We start from the raw sequence: 27,707 nt of genomic DNA, 5'->3' as shown, positions 1-27,707 counted from the left end.
TCGAGAGCTATCCATTTTATCATTATTCATAATTGAGAAAGATATGGCAAGTTTAGGCTTACGATTGATTGCTAACTATAAAAAAAAAAAAGAAATGATTTTAATTTATATAAATTTGTTCAAAATATAAACAGGAGTAATAATACGTATATCGAACGTATGTCCGTATCGTGTGCTTTCGAGCTAATATTAGAGATACCCAAACTTTCTATCTCATTTTGAATTATGAATAATGATGAAATGGGTAGCTCTCAAACTGACTCTGTTAATGCAAATAGAGTATACATTTTGAGAAAAAGACGAGGTAACCTAATTTTGAATACTTATTATTCAGTATTATTAATCTTTAACATATTTAAAAGGGTTATTCACGGCAGTAAAATATTTGTTATTTTTATATTAACCTCGACCAGCTGACTACTTATCATGTATTGGTCGAGCCTTTCACAAAATAAATATGAATTACAGAAACCCTTTTGGAACGGCTATTCTGAGAATATGAGCTATTTATAATTTTTAAGAAAAAAATAATATTATTTATTTAATTCATAAATAATCGTAAAAAAACGGTTAACCGAGCCAAAAAAAACGGTTTTAAATGACTGAAAAAACCGGTTAATCGGGTTCGGTTTTAATGGATTTGGAAGCCCTACTACAAGAGGCTGTGTGACGTGGTAAAGTTTTAATTTTAAGTAAATCTATGTTATGTTGAAAAACTAAATATATTATAAATCAATCTTAAAATAATATTTTCATTTACTTTCCGTATATCCCTCGTAGTATCGGAGATTCTGGCGTAAAGCTCGTTTAATGGTCATCTAACGATTGAGCTCGGATAGGATGAGAAGGGGGTGGCGGTGGGTTTATTGGGCCATATCTGTCAGGAGTGTCAATAGTTTAAGCCTTAGTGCCAAGTAACGGGCCATAACTGCTGTAACTGCCTGTTTTGGACAACACTAAACAATGCTTTGTCCACGAAGCTTTCCCTCTCTGTGTCAATTTTTCCGGAACAGACATTACGAGGTCGATCGTAAAATTTTCACACATACCGATGTATTATAGATATATAACATAATACATTTCAACCTAATATATCAACCTGGGACGTAAAAATGTTATATGCAGAGCTTCGAGACGTGCGAACTACATCCGAGCGCATCCATCGTAACCGGTGCGCATTCATTCTCTATCCAAGTGAGATAGAATCTACGTATATATACTGGTCCGATGCTATCTACAGATGGCTTATGAGATATATAGGCTAAGGTTTTTCGCCCCGTAGTGAAACGGACCGGCATTTCCAGGATTTACAGCCACTTAGAGCCGACGAAAGGACCGTTGCGTCTCTGGCGACCCGTGTTTTATGATTGTAAAACACGTGAGGACAATAAAGGAAGCGCCTACGCGGTGCATGTGTAGTCCTTGTAGTATATCACCTTGGTGAACGTACTCCTGACCGCCGGATTCGACCCGGACAAATCTAGAGGTACGCCACTGCGATATGATGCAATTGCAATTTAAAATGATTCATTGGTAACGGCCTTCGAGCACGAGATGTTCGAAGAATTAATATAATAGTGAGGTAGACAAATAAATCGTTTCAATATTTTTAATATTGAGGTATGATCATTTTAATTTTTTTAAATATATGTATAATATTATAAAAAAATAATTACCTAAATTTATAAGTATGCTATAGTCCCATTATAAAAACGTTTGAAATAGTAGTTAGTTTATGAATAAATAATATTATCAAAACTATGCCAGATCATGTGTGTATAGCAAATCTAACACATCTTTGAAGTCCGTGTGTAGGGTAACTAAATATTAAAATATAAATAAATATATTTGGCAAAGAATAACAGTTTTATATATCTATTGCTTTTCATTGTAAATTATGTGAATTTGTTGTACGATACAACTACATTTTTGGTGTATAAATAACATCACGTACATTTTTATAGTAAACAATGTAATATATAATAGTTATAAATAAGAGTAATATGACTCTGTTTACTGATATTAAGACTTTGTGTGTAAGTTTATTTATTGTGATATTTGCTGAAAATATATTAATATATTGCGTAAGAGATTATATTATATTAAATTCATTAAATAAGCAAAAATCTTTAGATTAAATAATAAGCAAAAAAACACATCTCCAGTAAATAACAAGAACGAATTCGAAGCTCGCGTGTAAGACAAAAGCTCCTGGCACAAAGCTCCCGGAGTGCTTTCGCGGAATGCCCTTGCGCACTTTTTGCGTAAAACGGACGTTTACCGATGTAATTACAAAATGGAATTTGGCTCTCTCAGCGGCGACGAATCTGCGAGGATCTCCTGGCAGCCGGTTTAAATTAGGCCGCAGAATGCGAAGTTGTATCTAAAAACACAACAGTCGTTAAGCCGCTTTCATTAACTACGTGCTCGGCCCGAGGGACACGTAGTTACTGCCTCTGGCCAATGTACCGCGACAAACTGAAGAGCCCGTACTGTTTTTGGAACTGCCTCCGGTACACGTGACGGGATAAACCGCGATGTGCCAGTGGCGATTAAAAACTTCCCTCTAGAGAGAAGTTGGTGAAAAATTAAACATTTCTATGATAGAGGAATCGTTTTTATAGCCGTGTGTTTAAGGTATAGTGAAGAAGAAAAATAAGTAATTACTGGAATATGGGACTCAATGTTATTTATGTAAACAGACAGCTGGTACGCAAGAAAGTCGAAAGTACTTTCGACTTTCTTGTGTACCAGCGCTCGTCGTCGTCGTCGTACAGAAAATACTATTATTATATTGTCATTTCAAACTCTATTTAATTTTTAATGATCTCATAAAATGCAATGGCCTGGTTTTTTTTAATTATATGTTAATGTGGTAACATCTTATGCCTGCATTACACTCACTGAAAGTTGGCCAAGGTTGGCCAAGGACGGAGAATATACTAAAATCTCTCGGAAGTTGTCTGAGGTTACCGAGAACGAGAGCTAAAGTGGGGGTAATTCAGTCGACTTGGCTAGCTTCGAGCGCTTCCGAACATTGTCGGCAAAAGGACCGAAGTCGGAGCTGCTTTTTCGAGCGCGAGCGGTGAGATAATTCTCTTTTCGCTCTCTCGCGTGTTAAGTCACGATAGTGAAAGAGATAATGATATGGTGTTTCGCAAACTGAGATAGAATGAGTAAATCGGTTCAATTTCAGTATGCGTGTAGGCGTCCTATGGTTAACACCCATGTCGAGCGATGCATCGTGGTCATCAAGTTATAATACCACATGCTTATCGGGGACTTTAACAGACTCTTACTGACATCTTTGAATATTTTAGGGCAGCAAAAGGGATTAATTATATTTTTGATAGTATATTCTTCTAACAGATATCGTTATTATATTTTTTTTCCATAAAAAATTTAATAATAAAAAAATAATTAGTGGTACTTGATTTTGTTTAAAAAAATCGTTTCCAATATTTTTATGTTTATTCCTAGATTGGTTTATATAAATGTCACACCATAACGAATTCTTATTTAGAATCGATGTCGACCAATTCTAGGATAGTCACAGATGTGGTGTTCGTATTCTGAAGTATCATTTTTATGCCTTATGGCATATTGCAAAAGCCGACAAAGATTTCGCGTAAATTGAATATTTACGACCGAAAAGTTTTCACTGATATTATATTGGTGAGTGCCTACAGAAACTTAATAAAATGACAATTTAAAAATTGCGATTATTTGGCACATTTTTTGATCGCGCGCAAATATGCCAGCTGTACGCGACAGAAGCCACCGTCCGGACGGCATATGAAATTTGCGGCAGTGTGGTCGCTTACTCGAAGTCGTAGGTCTCGGCCGACTTCAGTTGTAACTTCGGTTCGGACAACTTCCAAAGAGTGTAGTGCAGGCATTAGACTATTGTGCTATAATTCATATTTCACAACATACAATGTTTTAGATATATGAAAAAAGATTCCGATAAAAAGAAAATAGTCTCTGCTCAAAACATACACTCCGCTTAACTTTTTTTATATAATATTAGTAAACTTAAAGCATTTCAATAAATCATATTCATCGGACAAAAATACAGTTATATATTGAAATTACACTTAATAATTTTGTGCCATAAGGATACAATAACTGAACTTATAAGCAAAAGTATAAGCTAATTTATAATCTTTTTCTTGTTTTTAAGTCACGTATATTTAATTTTTTAATAATTATTAGTTTTGATAAAAATATTAATTATAAAAAAGATTTACACAGAAAAATCTAAAATAATAATTGTCAGGCATATTCATATTTTTAATTATTTACGTAACTGGGAATCTGGAGCTATAAGAAAATAAATTTATTCCTCTAAAGCAAGATGTTTTTAGGAATTTTACGTTTCAAATCATATGATTGTTAAGCGAAAATAAATGAGGTTAAACCACTAAGAAGCAATGTTTCTAAAATATTCTTATCAATAAAGAAAAATATTTTTGTCTCAAAAAATGATAAAATACATATACTAGCACATAAATTGTAATAAAAATATATTCTGTATATATTTTTATAATTTTATTGATTTTTGTCGTAAAATGCTTATTTATTTACTAAAAAAATCTCTCATTTTAATTGAGATTGTAGAATATACAACTAAGCTTTAAATAAATTTAGCAAATGTATATTATAGCACAATGTATATTTTTAATCAAAAGTAAAAAATGCTACTGCTAAATTTAGCATGTAATATATGTACATACTGTACATTGATCATACAGATTTTACCTACTTATTTGCTATTTCATTTTAACTAATTTGAGATTAATTTAACTAAGATGTCTTTAATTTACATCTTATGTAACATTCTTACATGTTTTAAATTAAACATTTATATAATTTATTTACCTGTTTGTGATTTATTTTAAACTATTACTATTCTAGCAGGTAAAACTACAAAGATATCTTATTTCGCTTTCATGTAGTATACTATTACATAGCTCAGACTTCCACAACAACACCACAAAAGCTCTCACAAGGCATTCCGTTGATGAATTGCAATATTTTCCGCTAGTCTAACCGTCCAAAGTGGAGATTCGCAAAAGCTCGCAGGTAAACACGGGCAATTCCAAAGTTTGGACAGGTAACGAGCCTTAAGATATTTAAATGCGTTCCGGCTTCCGCTCTTTGGCTAACGTCCAAATTCTCCTGACGAGATTAAACTTTTGCGGGTAGAGAGAGAGAGAGAGAGAGAGAGAGAGAGAGAACTGGCTTCCAATCTTTAACACATTCCAACCGATATGATCGGGGAGCTTAAACGAGAAAACGCTTTCTAATAAAAAGCTCTTGCAGATTCACTCACCGATTTCGGAAATTAAAAGTCGATCAACGCAGATATGGAGGAGAGGACAGCTCACCTGAAAAGAGATAAAAAATCAGATTAATATATATGTTTTTTTTCTTAAATAAATCTATACTTTATATAGATTTATTTATGGTGGACACAATATTCGTTCGGTGGGCGAGCACGACACGCCGTTTGTCTTTACAGTGTCAGGTTGCTGATTTACAATGGTCGTTCCTGGCGATCCTAGCTAACACTGCCTCCTAGCTAACAACGTCCGAGTGCACTCGTTCTTGCCGCGTTGAAAGGACAGATATTTTTTCCCAACTGTACTTAAAATTTAGACCTAAGCTAATAATTAAATATTTTGCCTAAGTAATACGGGAATTGATGGGTTAGAATATTGATATAACAATAGAGATCACGATGTGTGGATGCTAAAAAAATATTAGAAGAGGCAATCAAAACTAATCAGAGGATTATAAAAGATTCTATAGTTATAAATAGCGTATTACAAATATATGCACAATACCAAAATGAGTAAGGCTGATTTTGAATTGAAATACAATCGAGACAGTAATATTGGAATGTCGAATATATAAAAGCGACATTAAAATTACTGTAGACATCAATCAAAAGATTGCATTATACTTTATTTTTATTATTTTAAGATTATTAATAGACATTTGGTCATAATAAAATTTAATATTGCTATGAACTATGTTTTTTAAATACACTAATTAACTCTTACATCTTTCATCAGCTCACCAAAAACGAAGCACAAAACATTAACAGCTCATTAGTTCTATTTTTTAAACGTAATATTCAACACACTGTTTCCCATGCATCTCCATTTCCTCAACGCTCTGCGAATTGAACGTGTGCGAGTCCAGGAAATAAATCACGCCTAGGGTCTTGTCAGTGGAGCAGACGCAGTTAGACGTCTTAGTTACCTGTCGGTTATATTTAACTCCCGTTCGCGCCGAGACCGCCGATACATTAAACCACTATCGAGATTTACAACTAGGCCTTCAGAGACAAAAACGAATACACCTTTTACGTATACGTTGCGTGGATAGATGGGTTTTCTTTTCACCTACGAGAGATTTATATTGAAATCGCCTCTTTATATTCATGATGTTGATTTTAAAGCATTGAATTCTCGCGGCTATGAAATCGAAGGCTTAACCATAGGAAATAGACCGGACAGTTCCGGTTTTGGCTTTATTAGGGAAATGACCGGGTCGCGACCAAATCCGGCACCTTTTGACTCCGAAACAATGTATAAATTTCCGCATCCGTTTTAACCTCTTCCCCGCCCTCTCATTTTCAGGGCAGACCTATTCTGAAACGCTCTCGCTCGAGCCGCAGGGCCTAACCAAGATTTATCTTGAATTCACAATGGGCCCGTGTACCTTTGAACTTCTTCAAACAAGTCGGTTAATTAGCGGATTTAACTATGAGCGCATACAATTATTTTAACTTGGCAACGAGCGACTCGGCTCTGCTTTCTTAATCCAGCATCGCACTTACTTAAATTCCTGATTAAAATTTTAATTATTCTTTCTGTTTATCCTGGATAAAAAGTAGTTATTAGATTCTTAAAAAGTAACGAGATTAGAAACCATGACGAATTAAAAGATCCATGATTTTCCCAGACAATTATTATTATCGCGGGACAGCATTGTTGAATCCGGGACGTCTGGTCGCCTTATATTTATTAGATTAAAGTTTAATACTGTCGATTGTAAAGTTAAAAAAAAGTTAAAAGGACGTCAAGGAACGATTCGCGTCATGAGGGGTAATAAATCTCCATCGACGTTGGAGGTAAAAGGCGAAAAAGTTAGGCGCATCACGGCTGCCGTAATTGGCTTATTCGTCAATGGCGAAATACTGGGAACACGTTCTTTGGGAATCATGATTCAGCAAAAGCTTTAGTGGAGGCAGCCGTCACAAACCTTTGAATATATAACCATTATCCAGCTCTATGGCAGAACGCATTTAATATTTTTTTAGTAGTAAAATATTTCCATAATCAATTGACATACTTAATAATATTTAAAGCTGATATTACATGGCTATACGCTATTTTAGAGCTTATTAAATACTTTGACGTAATATACAACCGTAATGTTAATAAAAAATAAAAAGACACAAGTTGCGGAGGGCAGCCCTGGCGACGTTGAAAAGTTAACATTTAATTTTTGTCATTTGATGAATGCTAAAGATTAGTGGTAATTTTAAACATAATTTTATAGATAGCTCAATATACCTAAAGTCTTGTAAGATTATTTCAAAGCATAAATGAGTCTGCAAGAGCTTCGTAGGAAGCTCGTGGCAATACAGCGTCCGTGGCATACAAGTGGTTAATACCAAAAATATATCTATGCAATAATACAGTGAAATATCTTTGTAACGAATACCAATATAACTAAATTCGCAGTATAACGAATCATTAATTTGTTTCATATAACGGAGACTAATCTCAGTATAACGAAATATTTTGATCCGAATTTAAGAATGACGTTACAATTTGACACAATATTTCTCTGAATTTAGTCCGGCCTTGACTTGGCGTGCTCACAAGCGACCTCAAACTTTTTTATAAAACATTTTTTTAACAAACTATTTTGTATTCATTACAGTATCCTTAAAAATGGACACAAAACGACCGGTCAATCTTGTAAGAGGTTATTTTGATGCTGTAGTAATATGATAATTAAAAATAAAATAAATCAAGAGCGTCGTTAAAAGATGTAATAGGCTGTTGGAAAAGGATAGTGCCGATTCTGACTGCGCGCTTCTTGGCCGTTAACCTCCTTTCTTTTGCCATTAACCGACATATTTATAAATTGACCCTTAAAACTTTCTTAGTAACTGATATTTTAATACTACATACATATATTTAAAATAGAAGTAATTTGATATAGAACCATCAGTAATATTGATATAATAATAATTTAATAAATAATCAGTAACTATTTAATAAACGGTATGTAAAGCTCGTCATAAAAATAAAATTATTTATATTATATTTGCACAAAGCCATTACAGAAATTAGTAATGATTATATAAGACTATAAACGCAATGATAATAATAACCCATCACTGCAATTATTATACCACTCATGCGTATATATATATGGTTATAATTAAAATATACCAGTATATTATTTTATATAGATAATGTGAGTAAAGCAGCAATATTCTATAGCATAATTATCGATCGATCCAGATTATGCCTTAGTCATCGTAATTACTGCATCACGAGCTTTTTGCTCTTCCACTTAAACGATGACCTTTCTTTAAACATATTTTGCATAAGATCAAGAACATGTATAATATAATATGACGTTAATAAAATACTGGCTTTAGAGGTCGAAATGTTTATTGTGCCCGGGCGAAATTTCAGCCGGTCCACTAATCTTCGTTAAAATTTCAATGAGGGGACAGCTTTACGTATTTGTAATTGGATTCCGGGACACGACAAAGAGTGGTCCCTTTGAGCGGGAGGGGTCGCGAATAAAGAGTGTCAGTCCTTTAAAATAAAATTAATGCCCTTAACGAAGATTGGTCGCAGTTTACGAGCCTAAGTCCTTGTAAATAAGGAGATCAGTTAAAGGAGAGGACTTACTAACGCCATCCGTCTCTAGAACAACACCCCGCTATATATATTTTGTTTTATCTTATCGAGAGACTTTTAAGCTGGAGAATGGTGGGTGATAAGGGCGAGTTAATGCGCGGTAGATAGTGCATATCGAATTAATTAATACGTTTACGTTTAAATTGCGCGGAGGCTAAACACAATTGGATTTCAGAGGAGGTTTAAAATTGAAAGACAGATTTAATTTGAATTCGGGTTCAAGGCTGGGGGGTTTAATTTAATGGGATAGACGGGTTAAATGTGTTATACGAATATATATTGGCGGAGGATTTGCGATTGTAAAACTGCGTCAATGAACAAGGTTAAAGTTAATTAAAACGATTTCTTATGTTGAAGGTATAAAAACATCGTCGATCCTATTTATATAAAGGATTTAAACTACATATTTTTAATAATATAAAAAAGCACTGAGCGTATGGTGATTAATATTTTAAATTAATAAACCATAAGCACATTTATTTAATTTTTTTAAGAAAATTAAAACAATATAAAAATAATAAATATATTTTAATAATGTTCAAAACTTTTTTTAGAAAAATTAATGAGTCGACTAAGGTATATGATTAGATAATTATTTTAAATATATGCATAAATGTTACTTATAACTTACTCACGTACATATGTACACAACTTAGTGTAGTATAATATGCATATGTCGATACTTTTATTTAAAAAAAAATATGTAGCCTATATGAAAGTTTTGTGTATAAAAAAATATTTTTATATAAACTATATTATATAAAATATAAAATTACAGATTCTCAATTAGAGCCCTTTTTGTAACACTATAAACTTTTTATTTATAGTGCATGAATTATAAGCATTTATAAAATGTATTTTTATGACAACCCTATATTTTAATGTACGAAAAATATAATGCTACTTTCGAATGTGCTGTATTGTTTCTTTAAAGAAAGTTTTATAAAGTAAAATATATCCTTATAAAAATAATATATTTATATATATATTATATAAACTTTCCGAATTACTTATAGTTTTATTGAGTAAAACTATCTACAAATAAAATTCAAGTAATATATTTATTTATAAAAAATATCATGAGGGCTATTTTTTAATGGATTATATTATTTTTAATGAATAAATCTATATATTCCCGCAATACTATACGATATTTATTTTAAAGCCTTATTTTTAAAGTAATTAATATTGTAATATTAAAGCTCAGTTTGTGTATATAAATCATGTAATTTGGGCTACTTTTTAATGCCCAATAAAATATAATTTATTAAACGAGTGTTATTAGTATGTACAATAAGTCAGTTTATATTGCAAATAATTATTTTTCAATCATCCGAATAAAAACTCTTAGAAATATAGAACTCCCTCTGACAGTATTAAATATTCGCAAATATTTAAATATTCGAGTGCCAAAAATAAACTGCTGCAAAATAACCTAACCATCCATTTTCATATCGTAATCATATTTAAATTAGATTCTCGTCATTCCCTGAATTTTCCTCCACCGAGGAAAAATCTCTGTGGCAATCCATCACCGCGAAAATCGCGACCCGCAGACATTTCCCAGTGGATATGCACAGATTTGAGCACGGGTATTTGAACAATCGTCAATTTTCGCAAGTGTTTTTTCTTCGTCTTCTTTAGCTCCGACCCTTATTTATGTACGCCTTCTATATACAACAAATTCGCGGAAAGCGCCTTCAAAGGGCTCCGCGTTTTCTCCGACCGCCTGTTTGGGGAATCCGCGGCGGGGTGACGCAGTGCCCCCAAACGGGGGGTTACTTTTACGCCTTTTTTCCAATCGTCCGCCACGGAGCATTTGTTTATTTACCTTTTAGGCGCCGTCGAATGAGAAATCGTCGCGACGGGAAGATAACAAGGAGATTTTTCCACCCCCCAAGGGTCGGGCGGTAGGGAGAATAGGAGATTACACAAGGTGAAAAACGTATAATGCGGCCCTCGATCCTTTTGTGATCCTCCTGCGAGATCCTGTTTGATCGGCCCCGAATCGAAATTATGTTTGACTTGTATAAAAATACGTCAAATAAAGGATTTATTTTATTTTGCCCTCCGGCCTTAAACACATATTTTGCGAAAGATTTTTTCTGGTTCTGTTGTTTGGCCTAACAAACGTGCGTGACCTTAAGGGAAAATTGTGAACATCGGACGGCATAACAATAAAATCAATACAAGGAATATTATATTGTGAAAGCATAATTTAAGATGTTGTTGTCAAGTGCTGAAAATAGCAGATCAAAAAAAACATCTTTACCTTCTTCGTCATATTTATGTACTAATGACATAAAATCATATGCGTGTAACCACAATATTCCTAAATAGTTAATCCATTTCTCATTCTAATTATATTTAGGACGCTTTTAAAAGTTAGGTGAAACACATTTTGAGAAGCGTCGCCATAAACGGTCGGTTAACCGATTCGAACGCATTGTTTCAAATAACAAGTGGCAAACCATTAGCAATAAAGTTTATATTTCGCACAACCGGTTTGTACGTGTGCGCCGGCTGAAAACCTAAAAACTTTTAAATAATATTTTAATAAAACAAGTATATTATTTAGCATATTAGATAGTGTTTCTACGAGATTCTCGTTAACGAGTTTTAAAACCGTTTTAAGTTTTTAAGAGGCTTACGCGATCAAGATTAATGCCTTAATTGTAATTCCAGACCGATGCGAGAATAATAGTTGTCACGCGGACAAAGATTAATACCGTCCGCAGAGAAAAGATTCGAAAAATAACAGTTTTAGAAGAATAATATATAAATTATCTTATATAAGAAAAGATGGTGTATATGTACAGTATAATAATGCATTTATACAAAACCAGATTAGTACCGCGTAACGTTAAACCAGAAATGTAGAATGACGAATCGGTTACAAGGCGACCGATCTTGTAAACGAGTCAAAATTTGAGATTAACCGACATTCGTTCGATGTAATCGAATCTTATTAATAACGGGAAGATCACCCACAACGATAACATTATTAAAATATGATTTATATAAATTTAATCAAATTTTCATGTTTTTTTTTCAACATGTTTATTTATAAAAGTAGGTAAATAAATAAATAAAGAAGTAATATTACACTGCGTTTAAATTAAACTTTAGTACACAAAGCGAGCTTTCGCAGCGCTCGTTTTTACTTTAAAAACACCTGCCCAGTTTAACTCAGGTTGCCCTCGGGTAACTTGTTCAATTTCACTCTCTCCCTCTTTGAGGAAAATAATCTGGCCGACCTCTGCGCTCAGCCATAATATCAAACGACTTAACATGGGTATACGGACTAGGTATAGCATCCACTGTTAAGCTTCCAAAAACTAAGGGATGACGTTAGTAGTGCGCCTCAATTTTTCGCAAAATTACTTTTGTACAAAAAAAAAACACAATGACTAACATTTATTTTAAAAGTTACTCTGCGAAATACATAACATTAACATGATGTGTATTTTTATTATCGCAGACATATTTTTTTATGACACAATCAAAACGACATCTAAGCATTGCCATATCACTAAAATTTTATGTAAAAACTTCGACGGTTCCAGAACGTTTATAAACAGAACCATAACACAAAATGTTGTAGAAATCCATATTTGTCATCTGTGAAAATGTAAATAAAGTTCAACTTATTTAACAGCACATTTATTTTTTATTTATTGAAAATCTGATCGATTACGCCAGGAGCGTTTTCGAGCTCTGACGTTTTGACCGCAACAGTATAGAATAAGGGACGCGATCGCGACTCTCTATGCCACTCTACAGTATTGACACTACCCATCAGCAACTTTAATAAATGCTTCACGGATTTCAATGCTTAAAGAAAGAATGCATTAGGATACAAATATGAATCTTATATAAATATCCAAGATTTTTTTTCGGAATCCTTCACCAAGATTCCAGACAATAGCCTACATTGGAAGACACGTTAGTAATACGCGCTCCGCATAGCAAATATGAGAATCCGATGTGCATATAATTTGGCCATTCAAGAGATCTGGAATATGTAGGAAGATGACATTTGGCAATTCTAAAAGGTAAACAGAAATAGAAATTTTTCTATTTCTGCATATTATAATTATTTTTTCAATTTATTTCAAATAAGATAACAGAAGATTCCTGTGGTATTTCAGAATAAGCAAAAGACCCGAATAAATAATGCTTTAATAAAAATAATAATTAAACCGATTAATTTTAATAAATCCAAAATAAAATATATACCTTTTTATATAAGTGCCATTAAATATTTAGTATATTGTAAACAAAATCGACAAAATATATAAAAAAATATTTTTAAATAACACTTTTTACTTGTTTTATAAGCTCATGCTATCGCGCTTTGCGCTCTAAATATTGCAGTGTTTAAAATTTTATAATAATACAATAAAAATATTCAAATTTAAATATTATAATAAAAAATATGTGTATTTAAGATTTAGCTTATACTGTGTTTAAGATTACAGAAAGAGCAAATCAGCTGTTATATTTTTACAGGCAATATTCAAAACAGTTCAGCAAAGAGCAAACTAGTTATTTTTAAATATTTTGCAATGTTTTTTAATTGACAATGAAATTATGCATATTAGAAAGAATAAATATGTAGGTATGATATTACATAAATTTGGAGTTACTCAAACCATTTGTAATCGTTACGGCGAAATCAGTTGCAAATATTTGCTAAAAGTTTAAATTATTAATTTTATTATTAGTGTACTTTGGACATTTTAAGAACAAATTTTTTTTTCGTCAGCGTCATATAAACATATGTTAAATGGTGTTTATTAACCGTTTCAATGCCGCGCAAGACTTTTGCCGCTCGATGCGGTCACGGCGCTTGTGCCGCACGAGACTTTTTTCTCTCTCGCAAAAAACTATTATTAACGCTAAGAAAAAATATTACGTATGAAGAAGCATTACAAATTAAAATTGCGAGTTTTAGAATCACGAAAATATTTTTTGTTTCTTAAGCGGCGTTTGCAAATAAAATATAAAATTAGTATTGAGATTAATAACAATAAAATTACAACATTGAGGCCTTTTAGGGTTGTAAAAAGAGTCAACGCGTGCTTTCCGAACGTTTATGACATTTTTAATCTAAAAATACGCGGCATAGCGGTCGTAAATAGTAATATACATTGCGGCATAAAAAAGGTTAATAATATCACATCACATGCAAAAAAGGTCGATGCCAAAAAAAATCTGTTTAACAGGTACTAAACACCATAGGTAATAAATTCCTTAAAATTACAGTTGCTATTACAAATTTTAAGATGTTTATTAGACAATAACAAATAATCTTCGAGATTAGCTAAACAATTGAAAGATGGGAAGGACGTTGGACTTCCATTGAAAGTTTTAATACACAGATCGGTACCCAAATATTGCGTTAATAATACAGTTACGCAAATATATTTTAATATATTTTTTGGACAATAACATATAATTCTCTTCCACCCGAATTATCGAGATTAGCGTTAAGAAAAACGTTGGACTTTCATTAGAAAATCACAACATTTGCAAAAAGAAATCAGTGCCCGAATATTTCTGCCACAATGATACTAAACTATCACTATAGAGTGGTATAAGTCGCTGACTATTGACCTGAAAGATCTGGATTCAAATCCCATATGGATTTGAGTCTTTTTCGATTTATAGGAATTAGTGATTATTACATAATTAACATTCTGATAGACCATCACAGATATCGTCATGATTAATTAAAATCGAGCTTTGTCGTACATAATAAGTATCGAAAATTCTATAATAATGAGGTACTTCAGCTTATAGAAAATATTATGTTACACAAATATATTTTAACAAGATATTTATTACAAAAAAATAAATAATATGTATCCATCCGAATTATCGAGATTAGCTAGAAATCTAGGAAGGACGTTAAACTTTCTCGATTCTGAAGGGAATATAAGTTTTCTGATTACTTATTTATTTTTATTAAAAACAAACTTAATTCAGAAAGTTAGAACTACAAATAAAGCTTCATTAAATCAAGTTTAATCTGATTTTCGAGATATATTTAAGACAGCTATTGCTGTTAAATTTATAACATATTTTGATATCAAACATTGTATTAGATACAGCGGTTCCATATTAACTATAACATCGCAATCTTTAATACATAATCGCAGGAAGCAGATGTGACTTATATTCAAGAAATAGAGCGACCATTATGACATAAATTGGTTTGATGAGTTTAGCAGAGGTAAGCTATACATAACTTGATATTATCATGTCCAAACATTAATATACAATCTAAATAGTATTCAAGGTAAAAGGCAATCATGTTATTCTAACACTACTATTATAAGTGAATAAATTTTAGCAAGAAAATCAAATGTATTCGATTTACAACCATTTTATCTTATATCTAATGTGAAACATAAACCTTTTTACGCCCTACACAAGCTAAAGTAGTACACAGGTCGTTTTGCGTTGTTTTCATTACTTGCAACGGGGTGTCTCTGGTACATAAGGGTTTCGTGACAAAAAAAACCTCCTCTCTCTTCACTCCCGCGAGAGGTAGGTACGAGAAGATCTGCTCGCTGCTGCCAATGTAAAAACTGCTTTTTGTGTGCTACTGGGTTTGTGTACACACTCGAAAGATGTTTGCCGAAATATTCTGTGTACCTTTATATTTTTCCCGGGGTCCCAGAGCCGAAGAAGCGGAGCATAAAGAATTCATCACCGAACGTCCGCCGCCGCTTCCAACTTTGTATCTTTCGACGTATACATATTTATATTATAATATATATTATATAGTATATATGCGCATTATAATGCGATATAATAAAATATATTTTTATTGTAATATGAAAACGAATGTATCCCGATGCAGTTTAGCTCCCGGGGAGCGCATCCGTGCATTAACATTTCGAGGGCGGATAATAAGACGATTCTTATTCAATATCCACTCCGAGCTTGAGACATGTGTAACATATGAATCAAAAGTAGATCACATTAGGACCGCCTCTTGAATCGTAATGCGATTTCTTTGCGAATCCGTGCTTAAATTTATTTTAAAATGCTTTTTATATGTGTATGTTTTTCATGGTAGGTACAACTCCCTGATTTAACTGAAGTCATTATTTTTTTTTATTTCGCGATTGAATATATACTCTACCATTACAATACCCTTTAAAAATATTTGTGATTTCCTGCGAAATGCCTGGCATTTATTTATTGATTTCTCATTGCACGGTTTAGGAATTGGATTTTAAATTTGATGTAAATTATCTGTAATATTATGTCACAATTACATTAACCCTTTCAGACCTGGTGTTCATAATTATGTACATCAAGTTCATTATTTTTTTTTATGAACTTGGATCGATATTTTTTATTCACACCTAATTTTTTTAAGTCTGGCAACATTCATTAACCTTACTTAAAATTTACGTCAGCGTGTGTCGAGTTGTTCCTGAGATATTCGGTAAATTAAGACATCATGGCCGAGAAATTTTCAAAAGTACAAGGTAAGTGTATTTAAATTGATTTTTTTCACAGAACTTATAATCAAAGTTTTAAAATATTTACATATAATAATGTAGAAAGATTACAGTTGATTTATTATTATTATTTTTTGTTTCCTAAAAACATTTTTTTTTAATTTACGATCAATTAAAAATGATGTACATAATTATGTACAAATAGTCCCCATGGTTGCAATATAAGAATTAATATATTTTCGATAATGTTTTTTTTGTACTACTCAATCGTAAATTATGCACTATAAATAATCAATTACTTATAAAAATAGCTATTTAAATATTTTTAGAAAGAATCTACGACCCTACAAACGAAAAGGATATGGAGGAAGTTTACGAATTACTTGAAGATTCTGATTTTGGACTAGATGATGACGAATTCGAAGACATGGACACTGAATATGAGGCTACATCAAATATAATAAGAGTAGGTGCTGATCGCATGGACGCAAATAATATTCCAGCAGATAGACACGACATTGAAATTAGTAACACTGAAGATAACGAGTTGATAACTAACAAACAAAATATTAAATGGCGGCGTAGAAATTTTGAAAATCCAAACATAACTTGGACTGATAAAACGAACTTGAATTATACTGATATATTGGATCCGATAAATTATTTCAATAAATATATAAATGAAGAGGATTTTGAAAAAATGGCCGAATTTACAAATTTATTTGCAATTCAAAAAAATTGTAATAATTATAAAATGTCAGATAAAAATGAAATGAAAACACTTTTTGGACTACATATAGCAATAGGAACTTTAAAGTTGCCTCGAGTACGTCTGTTTTGGGATAGATCTCTTGGTATTAATTTATTTATTGATTCAATGTCAAGGGATAGATTTTTCCAATTGAGGAGTAATTTACATCTTGTAAATAATTTAGAAATACCTGCAAATAATATTGATAAACTTTATAAAGTACGTCCAATATATAATTCAATTAGAAAACGTTGTCTTGATTTACAAAAGGAAGAAAACTTATGCGTTGATGAGCAGATCGTGCCTTTTAGAGGGCAACTCTCAATAAAGCAGTATATAAAAGAAAAACCGTCACCATGGGGAATAAAAATTTTTGTTCTTTGTGGAAAATCAGGACAGATGTACGATTTTATTATTTACCAAGGTAATACGACGGAGTTAGACTGCAACAAAAAAAAATTCTATGCTTTAGGAGCATCGGTCGTGCTTCATCTAACAGAGAGTATTCAACAGGAAGGGCATAAATTATATTATGATAATTATTTCTCTTCATTCGATTTATTAAAAACATTATACCGCCGTAAAATATACGCTGCAGGAACAATACGAGTTAACAGGTTTGCTAATCCTCCATTACGATCCGACAAAGATATGAAAAAAGAAACGAGAGGATGTAGCGATGAAGTTACAAGCATAGATGGTGAAGTAGTTTTAGTCAAATGGCTGGATAGCCGTGCAGTTACACTCGCATCAAATTTCGTTGGAACTGGTGCAATTGATGAAGTTGAACGTTGGGAGAAAAAAGAAAAAAAATACATCAAAGTAAAACGTCCTGAAATTGTAAAGCTATACAATCAATCGATGGGAGGCGTCGATCTTTTAGATCAATTGATAGGGCTTTACCGAATATCTATTAGATCGAGGAAGTGGACCCTTCGATTAATTTTTCATGCGGTGGACTTGGCAATTGTAAATAGTTGGTTAGAATATAGATGTGCAATGAGAAAATTAGATATACCACATAAAAAACAATTAGATTTATTACATTTTCGGATGCGTCTTTCTGAAAGTCTTGTAAAGATGGGCAAATCTAATATTTTATCTAATAGAGGGAGACCAAGCAAAAGTTCGCCATCACCATTAGCAAAGCGATTAAAATTTGGTCAGGAAGTACGTCCTATATCGGAAATACGATATGACATGACAGACCACATGCCATTTCTCGATAATAACAAAGAGGGAAAAAGATGCAAAAATAACTGCAATAAGAGGACACATTTTTATTGTGATAAATGTAAAGTACATTTATGTCTCACAAAAAAACAAAATTGTTTCGCCTCGTACCACCGCAAGTAAAAAGTTTTATTTTATTATCAATATGTTTTAAAAATAAGTTTTTAATTGTATTATAGTATAAGCTATAAAAATTATGTCTGTGTGGAATTTATTTCATTTAATTATTAAAAAAAAACTGCATCGATTTCATTACATTGTGACGCTTGAGACGGTTTGTACATAATTATGTACATATTTTTTTTTATAGTAAATATGAGAATAGAAAATTTATTTTAATGTTTTTATTTTCCTTAAACCTAAATGAACCCAAATATATCAAAAAATATTTTTTATCGCACTTAACAATAAATCAGGTCTGAAGGGGTTAAATCTTTTTTATCTTAGGTAGATCTATGTTATGTTTAAATTTTGCTAATTCAGTTGTACCGTTAAATATTTTTAATGTGATATACCTATGCATACAGTTACGATAATAACACCTAGTACGTGAGGGGTCGCTAATAACATTTAGTCCCCAGAATACTGCCCGTTAATAACATCAACTGGCCGAGCATTATTTTTGCGCCCTATCGGGCCTTGTATTCCCCAGGGCTATATTCCCAGCACATGCCATCATCCACAAAGCTATCAAGGGAGTAGTGCGAGCTTCGGTTAAGGACCGTTGACGCGAAAAGATTGGAAATCGCCAGGGTCGCTGCTGTTATTATAATTATTATTATTATTATGTTTAGCTGAAAACTCACATCGGACGTTGCCGACACATTAGCGGTGTCATTTGTCGAGGGGGTGGAAAACACCCCTAGAGTTGTAGGACGTTTGTGGGACCCGCGGCCGAGGAACGCTTCCGACGGCCATATATCAAACCGGCACTAAAAAGGTCCGTCTTTTATTATATTTTGTGTGCCAGGGATGTATAAAAGTGACCTAGCCAAATTTGGGTCATGGTGACGTGATAAAAAAGGGACAGGGCGATAACTCAGAGAGACGTACAAATTTGCGCGTCGACTATAATTGCCAGGACGTATAATAACGCGTGAATCGCGATAAGTAGATTTTCTATAATTTATGCGAGTAATTAATGCGAATTTATGGCAGTTTTGCGCTATTAAACTGTGCTGTTGGATACATAGATTAATATAATCTGCAATACAATAATGTAACTGTTTCGTGGCATAATATATGTATATATTTATTTTCTAAATACGCAGGGCATAATAACCTTAAATTTGGTTATAATAATACTATATATAATATACAAAGACGGCGTTAAAAAAATTACACAGTAGCAAAAAAATTTGGTGAAGTGGATACCTTCCATTCTGATATATAAGAAGCACCCCAGGCTCTGGAGTTCGCACAGTTACCTCAAACATATTTCACGACTTATTTACACCTCATTTGACCCATAAAAAATATTTTACTCACATCAAAGAGCATCAAACTTTTTAAATCCAAAACAGCATTGAATTAATTGGTTCATTGCATGCGTGCTAAACGCATTTTTTTGACAAGTATACAATTGAATACATTCACATATAAAAGTTGTCAATTGATAATTAGATTAAATTGTAATCATACACAATATCATTTCTGGTATAAGATATTTTTTGAATTTGAATCATTGTATCGTTAGATTAATTTAAAATGAAACATTTATAAAGTGATACTATTCAATACCATCTGTTTTCTCGAGAGGTAAATGAATACTATAAAAAGATTTTTCTAAAGCTCTGTGTATACATGAGTGTATATATTATATATACCTTTACTATTACAGGTAACTTAATATAGTTTGTTTGAAGATTCTGTATCAACTCAATTAATGTAAAGTTTGCGGCGAAAACTTTTCCAATATAGCGAATGAAATCACATGACATTCATACAGAAGACTGCGTCTCGATAGCAATGTTACCGGTAAAACTTGGATCGTCTCAAGAGCTCAATTACCGACTAAGATTTTAAACTACATCCAGATTTTTATTGATTTTTAACTATTTTAATATCAGACCTATTTAGGTTTATGTTTTTTTAACAAAAAGATAAATATTTATAATTTAATTTTTATTAGGAATTTAAATATTTTTTATTGTGATTTACTGTAGATTTTTGGAACCAGATATTAAAATACATTTATTATAGTATATAAAATAATTAAAAAACCAATTTCCAGACAGCATAGAATTTTTTAAATTATTTGTTCATTCGAAAAGTTAGAAGTAAAGCGCTTGTTTTTGGATGACTAGATGTCCACAAAGGTTAAACCTACTACGTGATTTTGTGCATTTTTCTACCTGATTTTGTTCACGCGAGTCCAACAAATATTATTTATCATAGCATTCTAAATATTTTTAATTCTCTTTGCTAAATATGAGTATTGTTCATAGACTAGAGTATAGTGTATATTCATATATATTATAGCATTGATTAGCATAGTTTTACAAAAAATAATCATTTTATATATGTGAGCCGATTAAATCAGCACCTGGCACAAAAAAAGTTAAAGTATTTTTTTTTCTTGTTTCACTACTTGTGAAGTTATTAAATTTGATTTACTTACACATATTGACACAGTTATGATATATTTATATATTTAAAACACAAATAAGAAAGAGTAAGTGGTAAAAACACTAATTTCATTAAAAATATGTTTGGACAGCGCATTTTTAAAAACTATTTTTCAATAAAATGAATTTAGTCGTTAGTTAATCTCATTTAAATAACTGTAAATCGAATAAAAGCAAACATGTGAAAAAAACTGATGCATGAGTAATAAAAATTATACTTAAGCAAAAAGTAATGGCGATACCACACGTCTTTGCCGTACTCTTACTGATTTGAATGTTTGTTTATCAATTCATTTAAAACCCAATAGAAGCATAACATTGGAAAAAACGAGCTTGATTGAAAGCAGAGCAAATATATGCATATGTAAAAATATAGCAGTATACATTTCAACTGACGAGGAGAACACACAAAAGGCCCCGTTTCGACTGGAAAACGCTTTCCGCGGAATTTTTCCGGCCGGCCATGGCGACGGCTTTTCAGAGCGGAAAATTGCGTATTTTTTCATCGGCACGTAGCCGTATCAAAAAAAACGACGCCCGACTTTATGAGGCGTCCGCGCGTGAAAATGTAAGGGAGTAGCGCGTTACACGTATTTAAACCGGTGCCAATGTTTGGCTTTCGTTTCCATTGGGGAAAAGCTAAACTATTATTTGAACGTCTATGGGGGAAGAGTCTAAAAATAAACGATTTTCTTTTTTGAGTGGACGAAATAAATTACCTTTGTGAAGCGTTTCGTCAAAAGAAGTACGGGCAGTACAGTTAATTCTAAACTGTATATAGCTGTATCACCCAACTTAGTTTAAAGGCAAGATGGAATGATTAATATTCGTTAAAATATATGTGTATTATTTCATCGAGTTGATGCGATGTTTAAGAAACTCAACTTATTTAAAAATAACAGATACAACATGTACTATTTAACACAAAAACTAATTGATACAAGTTTTTTTTTCGAAATGAACAGTTTATTTATAAAATAGTAAACATCACACAGATAAAAGGGCAACGTCACAAATAAGCGCGGACAAATGAGCGTGTGTCAAAAGAGCGCTGCATTATAAGCGCTGCGTCATAAAAGCGCTTACCAAAGTAGCGCTGTAACAAAATAGTGCGCGTCAAATGCGCAGACAGTCATATGAGCGTTTGACAAAAGAAAGCACATCATAAGAGCGCAAAAATACTTGAAGAAAATTAAATAATATATATTTTAGGAATGAGGTATACAAAATATAAGTAAATTGTGAAAAATTTACAAGGAATAAAAATTCACGAAACATAGGCGTTAAAATTAATATTTTATGTGCCAGAGCGTATTAACGATTGAAATGATTTGTCAATGAAAACATTATTATTTATGAATTATTACGTACATACGAAAGTATGGCTCCCCATTCCCATACGTACGATATACTTATATATTTTGTACTAAAATGAAACGCTGATTTAAAATTTATCATTACGTTTGTTTTATAATGTTTCATTAAATTGACAAATATTAATATTATTGATTAAATAATAAATTATAAATATTTTTCTTAAATTATTAATAAAATATTATTATTTATCGACTCAACTTTCAATGAATGCGTATAATAGGCAGGTATACGGCCACTCAGTAGTTAGATATAATTCCTACTACTATTACTATCACAGTAATAATCACACAGTTAATATCAAATTCATCGTCACTTTCTTAAACATCCATTATTATATCGTCATTCGTAATTATATGGATAATTTCTAAAAATAAATCAATATATGTATTTATAAATAATTAAAACATATACTACTAATTGTTAGTAATTTATTAGCTCGAAAAGACTAATATTATTATTTGAGTTGCCGATAGTTGTCAATCGCTGATTTGAATACTGCGAGCGAGATAGCGAGCTCTGCTTGCATCTCGCTCTTTTTTTCCGTCTTACTAAATTTTATAATCTATTTATTTAGTAACAATTATGCACAATTAGAGCATATAATCCCATATCATAAAAATATAGATACCCCTTGAAGGAAAAATCAGTTTAAGACCAATAATTGTCAAGTCGCGTCGTTATGCGGTCCTAACATCGCGCCGTCCGGCCATGTTCCGATCAATTTTTTTACGATAAACTTACACTCGTAAATTGAAGATTATTGAGTTATTTGCATAAATTGAAAATTGAATATTACTAAAATGTGTTTACCACAGCTTTTTTTACCATTAATAAATTGAAATTGGCAAAATTAGCTCCAACACAACGTGAGAGTGCAACGCTTGGAATACACTCGGATGTCGACACATTGTCGACTTACGAGTAATAATACATAAAGGGTTAACTATATTCGAAAGACACATAACAGAAAATTAATAAAAAGACATAACCTTGAAATGACGGGTAGCGGGGGCCGCGTCACGTCGGCGTCGGTAAAGACGCCAGCGCCAGCGCCACGCCGCCGGTGCAACTAAACACTACACTAATTTTAAATATACACTGCTTAATTCTAACACATACACTGAATTACACTATCACTTCATAATTAAAAACATCGAAAGGGATATTATTATATACGAAAACACTTATTCGACAAAAATGTAACACGACCGTTATTGACCATTGTCATATAGCTACTGAATTTTTTTTAAATATTTCGAGTTGCATAAACAAGTTCAAACGAGTTCAAGGTTATGCTTCATGTTATGTTCATATAAACCATAACAATTAAAATGTCGTGCATCTCAATTTGTCTATTTTTAAAATATTTATCTCTAATTCGAATTATTTTAATGCAAGTTGTTTGTTTATTTTTAAATATGTATCTCTCGTTCGATTTATTTTAATGCGAGAGTGACACGAAGGTCACCTTTGTTGTTGACTTGTTGAACTTCTAAAAGTATAATGTCGATGATTTCAAGTTTTATATTATTTAAATCTAATTTATATGTGCCAAATTTACGACATTTTCAAATGATGTTCTTTCGTTGAAAATAGTGAAAAATATATACTTTTATTACATATTGATAATATGGGGGTTAGGGGGGGCTGAACAATACTATATTTTGAAATTTATTTTCTTTATTTTATAAACATATTATGTATTTATTTTTATTGAAAATTAATTTTATTCGATGCTCCTTCTTACAAAGGTCAGCAATAACCGCATTATATAATCAGTATATTGTCTTTCTTTACGAGTTTTACCTAAATTGTAATAAATTTAAAAATATAGTTTTTGTTCCTATCCCCCCTAACCGCATGCCCTGTTACAAAGTTATCGCACGACACTGATATGCATATATCGCATATATGGGGATAGGAAGCTATACTTTCGTATGTACGTAAAAATTAATAAATAATAATATTTTTATTGTCTAATCATTTTAATCGTCATTGCGCTCTGGCACATAAAATACTAATTTACCGCCTATATCTCGTGAATTTTAATTCTTAGTAAATTTCTCACAATTACTTATATTTTGTATACATAATTCCTAAAAGATTCATTACTTGATATATATAAAGTTGTTTTTGCGCTCTTATGACGTGCTCTCTTTTTTTAAGCGCTCATATGACTCTGCGCATTTGACGTACGCTATTTTGTGATAGCGCTACTTTGGTAAACGCTCTTATGACGCAGCGCTTATATGACGGCGCTTATTTGACGCACGCTCTTTTGACCGGCTGCTAGATAAAATAACATCACAGAGCCTGAAATCATCTTTCAACGCAAAATTAAAATGCAAAATTCTAAACTTGTTAATGAGATGTAATAGACAGTCAAAATATCATTATCAGAATTATTAATAAAACAAAAAACTTTCACAGTCGAAAATATCACTCAAAAGTTAAATTACAAACAACTGTAAATAAACAAATCAATAGTAATTTTAAGTATTAGATAAAACAAAAAATGTGCAGCTAACAATAAGATGAAGCCAACTGTGTAATTCAACTTTACATAGGTTATACTTTTATCAAGTCACATACGGTAGGTAACGTGCGACTACTTTGCATATTACTTGCAACTTTTTGAACGTACCATGTACACTCAAAGAACATTCTTTTTTATTTGACTGTTATCGCGTTTATTCGCCATAAAGCCGTGCGGATTATTAGCGAGCGCCGTAAATAATAACACGCGACGGCCGTTATTTACGGTGGCGACGCTTTTTTATTATATTTTTCCATCGCGACGCCGGATGCATCTGTAAATCAAGTGGCTTTTGCATTTATGGCCTAGGTCCGCGGCCAAGCTAGACATATATTGTGACCCTATTTTATGCCTAGGGCCTTTGGGGTCAAGCTCGCTCGAGCGCGACCGGACGGTGTCCGGCTCGAACTAATGCGATAATGTGAAGCGTTGCTCGATTGAACTATGTCGCCTGTGGCCGTTATTATAATGGCATGTGATGCAAACATGTGCGACGGCTTTCAATATTAATTGTATATGCATGTAATGAAAAATTAGTTTACGATGACTAACGGAAAAAATTGGAAGTGTAAAATAAAGAGCACAGACCGCGATAACATGAGCGCTATAGACAACGTGAGATAGAGACATGCCAAATATGATATCTAAACGTAATAAGTCACAAACAGATCAGTGTACATTTTGAAATAAATTTGATATACAACATGATTTTTGCCACAAAGGTAAGTTAACTGAATTAATATAACAAATTAGATGTTGAATTCAAAAGTAATATTGATCTTTACTACAGTGTTTTGTTATTCAAACATGTAGTTAAAAGAAATTAATTCAAGATAATATTTATGTAATATTTTTTATATATAAATAAATATAAAAAAGGCTTGAAAATATTTTACAAGCATTTATGTTTTATTATGATGTACAATAATTTATGCAAAGTTTAGTTTTGTTCTTTTAAGATTTTTTTTAATAATAAAATAATAAAGTTAACGTTTACATAGTTCATTATATAGATACTACATATTTCCGCAAAGATATGATAAATTATAGGCGAATTAAAGTAACACTATTCTATCAATATAGCGTTCATCAATTTTGTTTTTTGAATTTTGTTGATAGGCTTATATCAAATTAATTATTTAAAAGTCTTGTACTTTGAAATTATAGTCTTAAAAAAAACATTATGAATCATATATTGAAATAATGTCGAAAAACTACCATATAAAAATGAATTAAAAATAATTGTTTTGACTTATGATTAACAATTAAAATGTTATATGATTAGGGATTCCAATCCCGGGCCAAAATTTTGATCCCGGGATTTCGGTATTGCAATTAGTCGATCCCGGGATCCCGGGACCAGTCCCGGGATAATATTGATGCTATTTTATCGATAAAAGTAATTTAAAATGAATAATACGATATATTTTTACATCTGTTTTTTATAACGTACAATGTATAAAGTACGTATAATTTTAGTCTTGGACTTAAAATAGAAAATAATATAATAAAAATAAAAAAGGGAAGGTCTTATATATTTATTTGAGAAGAAAAAAATGAACTTTTGCCAATGTATGCACATAGGTATGTACATTCATACACAATTAATTGAAAACATTATTTTGAATAAAACTCACGAAGTAACATCAAAGCATCAAGTGTTTTATCATTTAGCCTTGATCTGATTTTGGTTCCTAAGCAGCCTGCTACTGAAAAAGCACGTTCAGACTCACAACCTCAAAGATTCACAGATGACACGTGCAACTCGCGCAAGTTTGTACACGAAATATAACGATGTTGTCAATAATAATTCGATTGTGCTTGATAAATCAACCAATCCGAAAAATTCGGGATTATGTTTTATAATCCCGGGACTCATCGGGTATTGAAAATCGTTCGGGATCCCGGGATCCCGGGAGTCGGGATCCCGGGATTGGAATCCGTATATATGATACATAAGTACCTAATATGTTGAATTTATTTTTTAGTACATTGATATTTTTAATATTCCAAAATTAAATTTAAATTTATTTTTACATATCGGAGAGCTTTAAATAAGATTTTAAGCACTAATTGATGATTAATATATTTTATTTTAATATGGTAGAAATATATTTTTTTCTCATACTAAGCTAAATTGATGAAGAGAAAAAAAATAGTAGCTGAATTTTTATTTTTGATACAAAAGAAAAAAACTGCACATTGTATTCATATAAAGAGTTTTGGTTTCTAGATTAGGATTTTGAATAAAATAATAAAAATTGGAATTTTAGTGTTCATATATCTTTAAAAAAATATACAAAATACATAACTAAGACTAATTCATCATAAACTGCACATTTATTGTATTTTAAAAATAACAACACACGTATTTTCAATTATTTCTTAATTTTGATACGAATCTCCTACTATTGAAAACACACGCTTAGTAGAGATTTTAAAGCGATTTGTCTAATATTTTTATTATTTTTATAAAATATTTTTTAGCAAATAACAATGGATACAATTGTGCTTTGCATTACAAGTTATGTAATTTAAAATCGAAATCGTGATAATTAAAAATGTTTATAGAACTAAGAAGTTTTCATATTAGAATTCTATAGAATTCATAGAATTCTATTCGAATCCCCGTAAATAAATTATCAAGTAGTTCTACATAAAAAAATTTGAAGTCAGCAGCAAGAAATGATATTTAATATTACACAATTAATTTATAAGTATTAGTTTGAAGCAAATCCAAAT

The 27,707-nt window shown here is 31.7% G+C and overlaps 1 protein-coding gene across 3 annotated transcripts in view; it reads right to left on the bottom strand.

The window, feature by feature from the left end:
• Positions 1-27,707, bottom strand: part of LOC148225988 (uncharacterized) — a 482,607-nt gene that overhangs the window by 258,080 nt on the left and 196,820 nt on the right. Inside the window, exon 1 of one of the 3 annotated variants that reach the window (XM_088204341.1) lies at positions 5,336-5,385. The exons of the other annotated variants lie outside the window; for them this stretch is intronic. The gene's annotated coding sequence lies outside the window, so the exon portion shown is untranslated. Of the gene's footprint in view, positions 1-5,335; positions 5,386-27,707 lie in introns of those variants that run through there. 3 annotated transcript variants of the gene reach the window in all.

This window comes from Plectrocnemia conspersa, unplaced genomic scaffold, assembly GCF_051122295.1.
Source record: "Plectrocnemia conspersa isolate PC_06_02 unplaced genomic scaffold, ASM5112229v1 ptg000014l, whole genome shotgun sequence".
Classification (NCBI taxonomy): domain Eukaryota; kingdom Metazoa; phylum Arthropoda; class Insecta; order Trichoptera; family Polycentropodidae; genus Plectrocnemia; species Plectrocnemia conspersa.
The sequence above is the reverse complement of the archived record's forward strand: the minus strand, read 5'-3'. Positions and strand labels throughout refer to the sequence as shown.